We start from the raw sequence: 14,645 nt of genomic DNA on the forward strand, positions 1-14,645 counted from the left end.
AGTCAGAGAGATCGGACGGAAGTTTTCTGGAGTAGAGGCCACTTGCCCCTGCTTTGGGATGGGGACTACCAGACTGTGGGACCATTCGTTTGGCAGGGTGTTCTCTATCCAGATTTTATTTATTAGGTCTAGCAGTTCGACTTTGGTGCTGGACGGGAGATGTTGCAGCATGGGGTATCCTATATCATCCGGACCGGCGGATTTCCCTTTGCTGCGGGATAGTGCAAGGGTTAGTTCATCGAACCGAAAGGGCGCGTTGATGGGCGTAGGTACAGAGTCCTCCGGAATGACAATGTTGCCAAGGCTCTGTGTGGATGCGTGGTTTTTTTGTATGAATTTCCTGTCATAGCGGTCAATGGCAGAGAGTGAGGCGAAATAGTCAGCCAATTCGTTGGCGATGGTGAGCGGGTCTCGTGTGAGGCCGCTTTGGAGGCGGAGGGCCATCCCCCTGGCCTTTCTTTTTCCGTTGAGGGCGTTGACCCGGCTCCACAACTCGGACGCCGTTTGGTTGGAGTTGATCCCCTCCAAAAATTCCTCCCAGCTACTTTTCTTGGCATCCCTGATGATTTGCCGGCACTCGTTTCGCTTGGAGCGGTAAAGCTCGGTGGCTCGTTCCTTGTCTGGGTGGTCTTTAGGGAGGCGCTTCGCAGCACGAAGAGCTTTCCTTCTGGCTTTGATTGCAGATTTCGCTTCGGGACACCACCAGTGTAGGGGTTTTCGGCCGGGGTTGGGGCTGGTCTTCGGGATGGCGATATTGGCGGCCTCAGTGATGATCCCCATGAATTCTTCCATGCTCGTCGCTGGGTGGTCAATGTATGCCTGCGTCACATTATCGTTGAAGAGTTTCCAGTCAGCTTGATCGTAAAGCCACCTGGGTCGCCTTGAGGTCTCTGGAGGATCATCCCCTAGCGAGATGATGATGGGGTAGTGGTCGCTCCCTGCTGGATCCTCGAGAGTTTTCCATAGGAGCCGCCCAGTAATCGCTGGACTAGCCGCGGAGATGTCGATCGTTGTTTCGTACTGGCCGCGAACGAAGGTGCTCGAGCCATCGTTGAGGGTCACTAGGTCGAGGGACTCTATGAGTTCCGCTATAGTGGAGCCACGGGGGTTTGCTTTGGGGCTCCCCCAGGAGGGGTGGTGCCCGTTGACGTCACCGAGGAGTAGAAGAGGGCCGTCGATTAAGGCTAAAGCTCGTTGGAGCTTGTTCAGTAGGTCTGGGATTTTCCCGTGAGGCAGGTAGATGTTAATGACTGATAATGGAAAAGGGGATTCGACTTTAGCTCCCACGATTGGGAGATCGGTGTTAAGGTTGATGGGAGTGAATGGGATGCCATCAGCAATCCCGACGGCGACCGAGTGGTAAATGTTGCTTTGGCTGCAATTGTTGATCCAATGGAATTTGCTCGCAAGTGTGCGATTCATCTGTCCTATGTTGGCTCTGTGGGTCTCCTGGAGAGCCAGGAACATGGGTGAGTTGTTCTGAACTACACGGAAACCGCAAAATACGCAAAAATGACTATAAAGGACTCAATTTTGACTATAAAGTATGCATATTCGGCTAAAACGGGACTACACCTAAAATGTGTGTATTTTTTACACATTTTATGAGTATCTGGTACCCATAAATGCATAAAATTTATTCATTTTTGTACTAGTAATTACTCATAAATGTGTAAAATTTTACTCATTTTGTGGGTAGTCCCGTTTTCATTCAAAAATGTGTACTTTATAGTCATAAAAGAGTTTTTTGCGATTACCGTGTAGAACTTCCAAGTCCCCGAGATTGTTAAAAAATCCGTTCATGTTCCATTGGATCGCTAAAGTGGTGCTGCGAGGTCTTCCAGGAACGCTAGGACTTTTGGTTGGAGAGGGCATTTGGGTATATCTGGTGGTGGAGTTGGAGCAAGTCGAGGTTGGAGAGCTGGGGGTAGATCCTAGCAAGGCTCCACCGGCCGAAGGTGTCAGGATTGAACCCACTGCCTGCAGAGTTGTATGAGCCACCGAAGCAGATGCAGGTCTAGGCGACAGACCGATGGTTGGAGAAAGGTATTCTCCAGTAATGTCCCGGGACGACTGTCCAGTAACTGACTTGATATGGCATCGTTTGAGGCCGGGCGTTTTGGTGTTTGTTAGTGATGAGCAGAAGGGAGTGGACCCCAGCAGAGCTCCACCGGCAGAAGGTGTCAAAACTGGCCCCGCAACCGGCAAAGTTGTCTGGGCCACCGATCCAAAGGCCGGACTCGACGAGGATCCAACGAATGGGTTGGGAACCCCTCCGATCTTGGCCTGCCATCGATCGTACTCGCGAGCATTTGATAGTGCGTGAACAGGAACAGCTCTCCTGTCACACAATTTACGCAATGGTGTTTGAGGTGTCCGGGACGTGACGTTGTCACTCGACCTGACGAAGCGAGGTTTCACGGCTTCCGCGTGGGGGAGAGTGAAGTTATCACGCGACCCACCGACTCTTTCCTCTTCCTTATCGTTCTCGTTAAGATATTCGTTCCTAGATCGTTGGGGGAATGTGATGTCATCACTCGACCCATTATTTCCACATTCTTTGTCGTCCTTATACGGCTTATCCTTCTTGAATTCCTCGTCGTCCTGATTCATTGTAGTTGGTTTCGATCCCTCGTTGTCCACAGGGGGATAGGAGTGTACTCCCTTTTCCGTCCCTCTTCCGGCAGCCATAGAGTGACGGGGGTTGTCCGTTGGTTCCGGTGGAGGAATGACTTCCGCACCTACGGGGCCTCGACTGCTCCGTGGCTTAACCGGGATGATGAAGTTTCGGTGTTCTTCGGAGTTTGCCAACAAGCGTCGGGGGGTGTCTACCAGTTCCGGTTGGTCCATAGCGTCCGCACTGATAGGGCCCCGACTACCCGAGGCCTTATCCGGTATGTTGGAGGTTGTTGTGATACTAGTGGATGTCATGGTATTGGTAGTTGAGCTAGATCCAGTCCGTTCTGCTTCTTGATTGGTTCCAGCCTCAGTAGAGGATGGATTTGATGTACGGTGCATTTTGATGGATAGGTTGTGGAAATTCGATTACGCTGGGTCAGATAAGACGGACTGGGCTGCTGAGGTCTAGTTTTCCATTGGGGTAGGGTTGCCCTCCACGGACATCCCCTCGTCTTCCGAGGAAATCAGCCCGTCGACGACAATCTCTTCTCCGGAGGGGGAGCCCTCGGGATCGATTTCGGTATCAGAAATGTATGCTGGCATGTGATAATTTTTTGATCGTTTAGAGTCTACTGCGTCGCTTGTCGGCTTAGTTTGCTTCTTCTTCGTTCCAGTGAGTTTTTCTGGTTGCTGATGCTGAGGTTGGGTTTGTTGTTGTTGCTGCTCCTGTTTTTTATTTTCTCTTACTCCAAATGGTTTCGGGCATTTTGACTGTGACTTGGTTTGTGTGATGAGTTCTTTGTACTGCTGGTTCACTAGGCGGAGATTAGCGACCTCCTTATCTTTGTTGGTAACGGTGGCCTCGAGGAACTTAACTCTGACGAGTAAATCCTCAATGGTCCCGTGTTTACGTACGGTGTCCAATCGGTTTACCGGTTTCATGGCTGATTCCAGGGCTTGGATACGCTCGTCTTTACGCAGTACTTCCGTTTGCAGGTCCAGAATCATCTGTCGAAGTTCACCAATTTCCGTGGAGCTGGTGGTCGTAGGACTTTGTTTCAGCTTTTCCTCCAGTGCTGCAATTTTGCGATCCTTTTCCACCATTTGGCTGGAGAGATGGTCGAACTTTGCTGAGAGGTCTGCGAACGCTTGGTCTTTGCTCATGTTGGTGACTCCAGCAAAAGATTTTTCTCCGGTGGCCATCTCAAATATCCTTTTGGCCGCTGGGTATGGGATCCCCTTATCAACACGGATACGCTGTATTGCGTCTTCCGTTTTATACACCGGACAGTTCCGACTAGATATGGGATGGTCATTTGTGTTACACCTGGGGCAGAACGGGGTGGCAGAACAGTGTTCCCCCTGCTTCATGCTGTGCTTTTTAGCGCATTGACCACATGTCTGATCTGCTTGCTGGCATCGCTTGCTTGTGTGTCCGAATGCAAAACATTGGAAGCAGAGCATCGGTCCCGGGTAATAGGGCCGGGTTCTACATCTTAGATACCCAACGTCAACGTGCTCTGGAATGCGGGTCCCATCGATCGTCAGAATAACTGTGGCCGTGTTCTCTCTTTCGGTTCCCGTAGTTGATTTCCTAGTTATTCGGCGGATCTGTGTAACTTTCTGCTCCTTGAGATACGACAGAACATCGTCATCGGTAACCTTCGCCATGCTTGGGCAATTGATTACGCAACGGACGGAGTTGAGGTTGACATGCTTGGTGATCTTGATCTTGGTTCCATCGGTAAGCTGATCCATGGCGAGGAGGCGTTCCATTTGATTCTTTGAGCGGACCTTGAGCGCGTATGTTTTACCCCTGGCCTCGGGGATAGCACCATCGATTTTGCCATTTATCCACTTTTCGATGGAAGTGCGAATCAAGAAAGGATGCTCTGGCAGCTTTCCCGATTCGGTATCAGCAGATTCCATTCTTAATACCACAATTTCACCATGCAGCCCTTGTGGATCCATGTATGTTGGCAGCGTCGCACCCGTGTATGACCCGTCAATTTTATTACATGCCCCACCTCCACCGGGGTCAGGGAGGGGGGGGAAGTCCCACGCCAGCGACATGGCTGGGGGGAATCGGTGATGAAAATCGTTAATCGGAGCCGCTTGGTCCGCGATCACACTCGAGGGGAGATCAAACTACACTCGATCAATCGCGCCCTCGCCTTGCTCGGAGCTACTTAATTGTCTTTCTATCTACCACACCACCGAACGTAAGTTTATGATCGAAACCGACGACGACGAGACGAGTACAACCGTCAGTTCAAATCACGTAAAAGCTTCGACGGTAAGCTTGCATGCAAGAATTCTACCTAACACGGCGTGAGTCCACAGACAGCGATGGCTGTCGTTACTTTAGCGTCTATATGCGTTTGTCCAGTAATAATAGTTCACTTTTTATTACAATTTCCCTCACCGGAATAGTTTTTCAGGGAGACCTCCACTGTGGGACGACTTCCTGTCAGCCCCCAAAACTGTTCAAATTCACTGAGGTGATAAATTTGCTACTAATCACTCGCGATCTCTCGAAAAAAAATAATTGAGCCGAAACAACACGACCGATCGTAGCGTAGACGAACTGTCAGATCCCGAATTTCTATAGCTTATGATCAGTATGACAAACTTCTACGAAGTTACGAAATTTCCTGAACTTTTTTTTTAATATATTATAAAGTTTCTCGAACTGCTACTACGTTTGCTGCTCTGTTACAAAGGTCACTGTACTTGTACAATTTGTGTTGATTTTCTTTTCTTCTACGAAGTTTATTGAACTAGGATTTCCCTGAAGTAGTACTAATACATTTAAATGTAACGAAATGCCCTGAACTTAAAAAGTAGAAGGGTATGTGCCAGAGCGTCATGACATTTGTGCTAGTTGGTTCAGCTAGTGAACCAGCGTAAACACCTCTAGGGGCATCCCACTCTAAACTTTAGTACTAGTATAGGGGTCAGAGGGGCATAGTGAACAGGTGGGGCATAGTGAGCATCCCGTGCACCAGCTTGGACTTCCGGCCGTTCGGAACAAATTGGTTGGTGGTAGGATCAATATCATAATGGTATTGAACCTACTACTAGTTGATTTGTTTCATGCAGCTGGAGATTCAGAGCCAAACTGCGGGATGCTCACTATGCCGCACCTGTTCACCCCTCTTCCCCCGACATTAAATATGTTTAAATCCCTCATAAGTATTCTTAAGTATTTTTAAGTATTTTTAATCTTGCATAATTTCCATCGTATTTACCGGTTGCTAGTGTTGTTGTTTGTTATTGTAAGCCTCTTCAATTTTATGTATTTCTTTGTGCACTCACACTATCATAGCATGCTGCCTATCTTGACTGCAGGCAGAAGATGCCTCGCTAGGTGCGCTAGTGTTCGCAAATGACAAGGGGAGCCACTTTCTGATACGAAGTTCCACTCCTGTGACTCCTTTACAGAGCTGTTCCAGATTCCCAAGAAAATAAGGAACCATTGATTGACATGGCCGCATGCTTGGCATACACAGTGTTGGTCACGAACTGCTCATTTGTTAATAACTTTGCACACAGTTGACGAAACATAACTCTTTTTGAAGCAGTAGATAGAATGATTTTAAGCTTGTTATAGGTACGTACAAAAAAGCAGATTTTAATTCTAGTAATAAACTGTACATATTTGTTTTTGCGTTGTAAAAATGAAGTGAGAAATGCTCGCTGCACATCTTGGACTTTAAGTGAAAAAATCATTGGTGTTGATTCGAATGTTAAGATTTATCTACAGGGGCTACTCAAAATAACTAGGATAGGCAAATTTATGGTCAACTTTGGAGTGTTGTAACTTCGTCGAATATGATCCGATTTAAATCTTCCAAGAGCATTTGACTGGAAAACTAATATTGTTTTACGGTGTAGCCACGAAAATAATCATGGTCACCGGATACCGGAGATATTCCGGGTTTCCGGAGGGCTTGTCTAATTTGCTAAATTTTTGGTGAAATTTTATATATGATGCTGGTTAAATATATATATTTTTAGTAAATACAACGAAAGAAGAACCATTTCTTAAGCGAACCATATGCCAAGAACTAAAATCGGCCTATAATCAACCGAGATATGGCCATTTTCCTGGAATCGGTTCTGGTGAAGGGTTCTGAATGCGGGCAGATCATTTAATCACTTAAGGGGGTATTCCCGATCTTTTTTTTCAAAAAATCAAATTTTTTTTTTCACGTTTTTTTGTACTTTAGACTATATACTTTCATCCCCCCAAGCCGTTTTCCGATCAGCGAATTCGGTGTCCAGGCATAGCTGACTAATGGTAAGAACCCCCAAATGGTTTTAACTAAAGTCAAAACTTTAAACGCGTTTTTCTCGAAACCACATTTTTTTTATCGGGCGAAGATTTTTCTCAGAAACAATAAGAGATATTGACTTGAATCTTTGCGCATTTTGTTCCTTATTAAATTCTTTGGAGCTTCTCCCACTTTCAGCCAAAAATATTAACATTTAACATTGTTTGAAGCACCTTAAAGTTGCAAAAAAGCGGGCTAAAAATCGCCAGTTTTTTCATATGGCCGCCATTTTGTTAATTTGCAAGATTTTTTGCTGCCAACGGGAGAAGCTCCAGAGAATCTTATGCAGATTATTATTTCATCACGAAAGCTGTTTCAGATGAAGCTGTTCCAGAGAAAAGTCTTCGCCCGTCCAGGCGTTTGCGGCGAACAGGGGTCTGTTTGCCGCCATTTTGTGACGTCAATAATGTCTTTTTTTATGTCGAAAAAAATTTATTTGTAAACTTTAATGTTCAATAAACAAGAATCCCAAAGAGTTAGGCGCATTACTATTCATTTTCCTTGAAAAAAAATTAATTGAAAAACAGGCCGAAAAAAGGCAAAAGATTGGGAATACCCCCTTAAAACATGCCGTGCGACAGGTCTTACTTTATGGTTTCTCGTCAATAGACTTTCGATAAACTTTAAATGCATCATTGACATTGGCTACTCTCGGAACATCCAGTATGCCCCCGGGGGAACCTGGAGCAGGGGACAATTGCATTTTTACACCAAAACATGCCGTGCGACAGCTCATTCTTCATGGTTTTTCATAAATATGCATTCATTAAACTTCAAATGGATTAGTGACCACATTGGCAGCTCTCGGAATCACGGGATACCCCCGGGGGAACCTGTAGTAGGGGGGCAATTGCGTTTTTACTCAAAAACATGCCGTGCGACAGCTCTTTCTTCATAGATTTTCATGAATATTCGTTCTATAGACTTAAAGTAAATCATTTACGACATTGGCCGCTCTCGAAACCACTGGGATGCCCCGAGAGAACCTGTAGAAGGGGACAATTTCGTTTTAACTCAAAAACGTGCCGTGCGACAGCTCTTTCTTCATGGATTTTCATGAATATTCTTTCTATAGACTTAAAGTGAATCATTTACCACATTGGCCGCTCTCGGAACCTCCGGTATGCCCCCGGGGGAACCTGGAGCAGAGGACAATTGCATTTTTACACCAAAACATGCCGTGCGACAGCTCATTCTTCATGGTTTTTCATGAATAGGAATTCATTAAACTTCAAATGGATCAATGACCACATTGGCAGCTCTCGGAATCACGGGATACCCCCAGGGAGAACCTGTAGTAGGGGGCAATTGCGTTTTTACTCAAAAACATGCCGCGCGACAGCTCTTTCTTCATGGATTTTTATGAATATGCTTTCTATAGAATTGAAGTAAATCATTTACGATTTATTTAGGATGCAATCACATTTTTACACAAAACAGTGCCATTGGAGAGCTCTGGAACCAGCAGATGCCCCAGGATAACATGTAAGAGGAAAATTGTATTTTCACTTCACAATGCCGTTCGACAGCTCGAACTATCTGAAGTCTTGAAATAGACCATTGACTACTAGCAGTGCTAAATGCGCATCAACGTGTGACATATTTAATAGTGTAGGTATAATGCGAAAATGATGCAAATTCGCTTCTAAATTGGAGAAATGACCAGCCGCTGTTTTTGCCACCGTTGACGATTCTTCTCCACTTTAATTTATAGGTGAACCATTTTTGCAATGATCTTCTCTTATTCGAAGACCAAATCTTGATGCCTACAAAACGAAAAGAAACATTTAAAATAGCTGTTAAAGCTTAAAATATTAACAGGGCAGTTTTCAAATATTCACAAAAAATCCTGGACGACATCCGATAAATAAACAACTAAAATGTGTTTAGCAACGGTGGTAACAACCTAATGCAAAATATAGGTTAAGTATTTCCAGGTATCTTAGGTATTTGGAAGAACTTTCAGAGTATAACACGAGAAATATAAAGTTAAGAGTGGGATGCCCCTAGTAAACACCCCCATTAGTCTCTGAGCTGTGGAAGTGAATCCGCATTTTACGGAAAAAAAATCATCCTGACAGTCTCGCAAGAAAATTTAGATCAACTCTTTCTCTAAAATTTGTACACCCCTGGAAATTCTATCTACTTAAAAATTCTTATTTCATGCATCCTTCTTTTTTGGTGTAGCCTCCAAGCATCGACCACCTCCGACTGCTGAAGTGTCATGAAGCGATTTGACAGTGATATGGATGAAGAATTCCGCTTCTTCTATCCCTCTGTAGTAAGTGTTGTCACTGAGCCCAACTTGCACGACTGTCAGGCTGGAGCTGACGGTGGATGTTATTTGGCAGAGGCGTTTATCGCCTAAGGCCCCTGGCAGAGTGAAAACTGGTGACATAGCGGACAAAATGTTGTATTAATTAACTGTAATTCCTTTCCCTTTAGCTCCGTCCCAACTTTAACTCTGCCAGGAACATAAGACTTCTTGTAGCAGGATTCCTTCCCTGTACTGGCGTTGGCCACTAGTTCCGACCAGCTCGACACAAATGACGGTGGGAGCGATTTGGCAGCAGTGCTGAGATTTGTCAATGTCATTGACAAACTTTCGCCTGATATTGACAAAATTGTTTTTCACATAGTCACTGATAGACTTGAACCTCAAAAAACCCTTCGTCAAAATCTCACCATTTTTTTCGTCAATGTGTCACATTATTGTTATCAAAGCAGTTCAGGACGTAGATGCTTGTTCACTTTAACGGCTCCATGTAAGTGTTTTGCTGAGTACTGCGGACTCACTCAAGGTGCTTGTCACTTGGGAGCCAGTGTGAAGTCACTTAATTTCGTTACAAATTTAGCTAACAAAAAAACTGCACATGTTCGTCACTGACAATTTACATGGTTTGCCTTGACGATGACTAGCTCAAATCAGAAACGATGTTAAATAAGAGACGCGCGAAGACTGAAGCCAAAAGTTCCAATCAAACCGTCAAACGCGGTTCCAATCGAAAAATGTAAACACGAGCGCTTCACAAAAAAAAAAGCGTGGAAAGTATTGAGATTGGAATTGAATTTAGTTTTTGGGGTTGGTTGTCTTTATTAAGGAGATTTTCAGCCAAACGCTGGTTAACTGTCGAGATTTAAATAATTATAATTAAGTTTGCGTATGAAAAGTGAAATTGGACAGGGAATATTATTGTTATTCGCCAGCTGAATTATCGTTATGTTCTCACGAAATATTTGCTCCAGCACAACGAAATACATCTACACAGGCTCTGTAACAAAGATCAATTCGATTCCGGTGTAATTTTTCAAGATAGTAATATTTGTGAAAAACTTCAAAAGAGAGATTACACTCAAACATGATAGGAAGCTACAATCGCAGATTGAATAATTTTGTGCAACGCTCTGTACAATATACCTTCCAATGTGGTATATTTGGTTTCACTCAGAGTTGTCAAAAATTGAGTCTTCAAATACTTCCATTGAATAGCGTAGTATCGGTTAAAAAAGTATTAATTTTACCGTAATGCTGAAGCAGACGACAGTCGCTCAAATTAAAAGTCTTTTGAAGTAAATGCAAAATTGCGGGTTGCCAAACCTTGCAGAAAAAGAAATTAGTTAGCCGTGCAACCAGATTTACTTTTATTCTTTCCGCGCGTCTCTTATATAACATCGTCTCTGGCTCAAATGAGTGACCAAAGCAGAATTTTGAATATCGCCGTGTATTGTCGAGATTTTGCAGCACTTTGGCAGCCGTTTCAATAGACACTGCTCTTCACCTCCTCATTCTTGCATTACTCTGAGCTCCAATCTTGTCGAAATGAACGATGGTGAACGACAAAAGACTGTATTAACTAACTGATATTCCTTTTGCTGACCATTGGCCATCAGCTTTAACTCTTCCGGGTCTAAGACTTCTCCATTGCACGATTTCTTCCCTGTATTGGCGTTGGCTCCTAGCTCCGACCAGCTCGATATGTTTCCAGTCCGTGAATGGGTCCGAAGACAGGAGTGACGCTAAAGATGAAGATGTTTAAAAGGAAGAGTCGATTGGATCGGGCGGAAAAAATCGGACGGGACAGGAGAAGATTCGAACGAAAGCGCTGAGGAAGACAGTTAACGGTTCTGTGCTGACAGAACGATCCAAGAAGAAGAAGCGTCATCATGGCATCAAAAGTACGAAATGAACTATACGGGAATAGCGTTGAATTTCCACTAGCTTCGTGGAAACTCTGTCGACTTCCTTAGCCGAATTGAAGAAGAGACCAGATTGGGAGAAGTCAGAAGTGGAAAGTAACCGTTCGCGAGGGGCCTGCCTGACTGTAAATGACGGTGGGAGCGATTTGGCAGTCGTTTTTATGGACACTGCTCTTCGCCTCCCCTTAAGCTGGGTTTAGATAGGGCAAGTCAATCGATCAAGTCAGTTGAATTCAACTGACTTGAACGCGAATTGAACATGTAAACCGTGCCATTCAACTGTCTTGATCAACTCACTTGAATTGAAAAAAGTTGAACCAGGCTCAACTTTTCAAGCCAATTGAATTCAACTGAGTTGATCATTTGACTTGCCTAGTCTAAACAAACCCAGCATTATTCTAGCGTTAAGCTAGGTGTGGACTAGGCAAGTCAAATGATCAACTCAGTTGAATTCAATTGGCTTGAAAAGTTGAGCCTGGTTCGACTTTTTCAATTCAAGCGAGTTGATCAAGTCAGTTGAATGGCACGGTTTACATGTTCAATTCGCGTTGAAGTCAGTTGAATTCAACTGACGTGATCAATTGGGTAACCAAACCCAAAATTTCATCAATTTTGGTACACTGGAACTATTTTAAATAAGTACGATTACATTTGAAAAAATCACTTTATTAGCGCTCATCGGTGTCACTTTGTATGGGAGCGAGCTGTCAGTATGTCAGTTTAGTGTCAAACATTGAAGTTATTATTTTGCTTTAAATCTTGATTTGAAAATCGAGATGAAAGTTTGTCAGTTTGAAAAAAAATATCACTGTGCTCAGAAAACGATATATTTTTCAGCTTTACTCTGAGCTCCGATCAACTCGCCGAAATGGAAACCGTCGTTTCGGCATGCGCAGTGCGAGTTTGATTTTTGCATGGGCTGGAAAGTGTTGACCGTGCGAGAGAATATAGATTCTTGCCTTCTACCCACTCTTCTGATTGCTTAAAGAAATATTCCTATTTTGTTCGTTAAATTTATTAATTGTTTAACTATTTTCACTATTTATACTGTACATAAAAAAATTAAAAAATGTATTCGTCAAAATAAATATTGCAGGACATATTTCCCATTAATAGTTTTGAAAAATATACGTTTGAAAACACCCCCCAGTTTCGTTACATGCCAGATTTTCGATTTCGTTATGTGATCCCCAGTATAGTAAGGAAAGACGTAGTCCTACGTCAAAAGATCACTGAATATTTGTGAGATTTTGTAAAATTTGGTAACGTTCCCTGAACTTGTATGAAACTTCCTAGACTTGTACAGAGATTCCACTTCTTACCAGTATAGTTTTCAATATTCTTTCGAGACTTTCAGTCGTGGGATTTTTTTAAGTTCTTTGAGTTTCTATTCAATTCTTTAAAGCTCCAGAATATCTACCAAGTTTTCTAAATTTCTATTGTGTTTCATGAACATCTACGATGTCCTTAAAGTTTTACGAAATTCCCTGAAGTTAAATTAAAATTTTAATGAAGATCTTTTTTAAAAATTCACTTAAGTCCTCTAAAGTTACAAAAATCACTAATATTTTACACATTTCACTAAACTTCTATACAGTTCTCAGCACTTCTAAGGAGTTCGCTTAATTTCTACAAATTTAGTAGAACTTCTATAAGGTTCACTGAACTTTAACAAAGTTTTCTTTTTTTCTATATCGTTCAATAAACTTCTGCAAAGTTTGCAGAACTTCTTCAGAATTTACTTTACTTCAGAATTTACTTTACTTCAGAATTTACTTAGAAGGTGTCGTAAACTTTAACAACATTTTCTGAACTTCCACGGATTTACTTGAAGTTTCGTAATGATCGATGAAGTTCTTTGATGTTCTAAAACTTTCCCTGAACTTTTACAATGTTCCAAACAGAAACAGAGCTCTTGTGACACTTCCAACGTGTTTGGAGGCGAACCAGTCCCAGGCTGAAAGCCTCCTTAATAAAGAAAACCTAACCTAACCTCCAACGTGTTTTTTTGCTGCAGCATTGTCACACGGAACGTTTTTGTTGGAACCACCTGGCAACACCATTAAAACGACTACTTCATCTTGGTAATCCAGCTAGATCCAGCTCATTCAGTCACATGCCAGATTTTGACGTTTTCATTTCTACACTGTAAATCGAGCTGTAAATAAAACTACAAAATTGCCTAAATAGTAATTAGTATAAACAAAAAATAAATTGCTTATTTTGTTTGTCTCCTGATTTTTTAAGTCGATTTTGAACTGGGGGGGGGTCAAACTTTAAAATAAATTTGTAATGGCCTTATATCAATCTCGGTTTATCACGAACAGTGTTTCGCATATATCACGTTTTTTTCAGAATTGAATAATTAATTTAAAAACATATTCGATTTTGTGGACCACATATGTAATTAAAACAGAACTATATTAACAATGCATTATAAAACATCGTTAGCGAATGTATACGATGGTTAATTGTTATTACATGGGGGAGACCCATGTAGCTGAATCGAAAAGCTGTAGTTTCCATGAGAAAAGCTCATATGTTTCTCTGACAGCAAATTGTATAAAAAGTTATTGATTAATGGAGAAAGACCACAAGCGTGGAGTTTGTTTGGAAGGACTTCAACTGAAACTGAATCAAAAGGCCCCTTGAAAACCAAGAAAACAGAATCCATTTGCCAAGTGAATTTCTGTGGAAAGCAACGCGAGACAGTCGTTCGTTCCCTTACCTCTACGGACACCAAATTGAGTATCTGAGAGTAGGTGGTTCGTCTCAACCCATTTGTCCAGGCGAAAAAGGATCATTGTTGGGTCGGTACGAGTTGCAATCTGACGCGGGTTTGCCAAGTTTTTTAATGGCTATAACTCTCACTCGCCTCCACTCATCCGGAACAATATTGTGCTCCAGGAACTGAAAAAACAAGTTCAACATGCGCCTCTTAGCGACGTCTGGGAGGTTCTTCAACAAGTTGAACTTGATCCTAGCAGCCCCCGAAGCTGAATTGCCACACGAATCGAGCGCGAATGAGAGCTCTAACATTGAAAAAAGGCTGACTGATCTCATCTACCGATTGCAAGGTTTCGCGAGGCATCAGGACACACTTTTTGCGCGAACTTGAGAATCCAACGATCCGAGTACTCATTACTCTTGTTGTAAGAAGACCGGTTACGCATCCATCGCGCCGCATTCCAAAGCGTATTCATCGACGTCTCGCGCGATAATCCGTCCACGAATTGCTGCCAGTTTCCGCCAGTATTGACTTTGATGAGGCTCTTGAGTTCGCTTTCAAGAGCCGAATACACTTCGAAATGCACGGGTGTTCCACGTTTTCGAAAAAGTTTAACACGTCGGACTTTTTACGATAACCCTCAGTGCATTGCTGGTCCCACCAAGGGCAAGGAGGTTTCCTACGGAAAGACGCACCTGGAACCGGCCGAGTTTGTGCTTGAAGCGCGCTGTCCAAGATTAGGTTGGAGAGGAAATTATATTTCT

General features: G+C 43.2%; 2 protein-coding genes across 8 annotated transcripts in view; one reads left to right on the plus strand and one right to left on the minus strand.

The window, feature by feature from the left end:
- The window catches only part of LOC135704222 (cytoplasmic 60S subunit biogenesis factor ZNF622), a 530,133-nt gene that overhangs the window by 17,975 nt on the left and 497,513 nt on the right, over nt 1-14,645 (plus strand). The window lies entirely within an intron of this gene.
- Axn (protein axin) overlaps nt 1-14,645 on the minus strand; it is an 80,141-nt gene that overhangs the window by 5,419 nt on the left and 60,077 nt on the right. The gene's annotated exons all lie outside the window — the stretch shown is intronic.

Source organism: Ochlerotatus camptorhynchus, unplaced genomic scaffold (genome assembly GCF_037179485.1).
Source record: "Ochlerotatus camptorhynchus isolate MF236.1 unplaced genomic scaffold, CSIRO-AGI_Acam_v1.1 ptg000232l, whole genome shotgun sequence".
NCBI lineage: Eukaryota > Metazoa > Arthropoda > Insecta > Diptera > Culicidae > Ochlerotatus > Ochlerotatus camptorhynchus.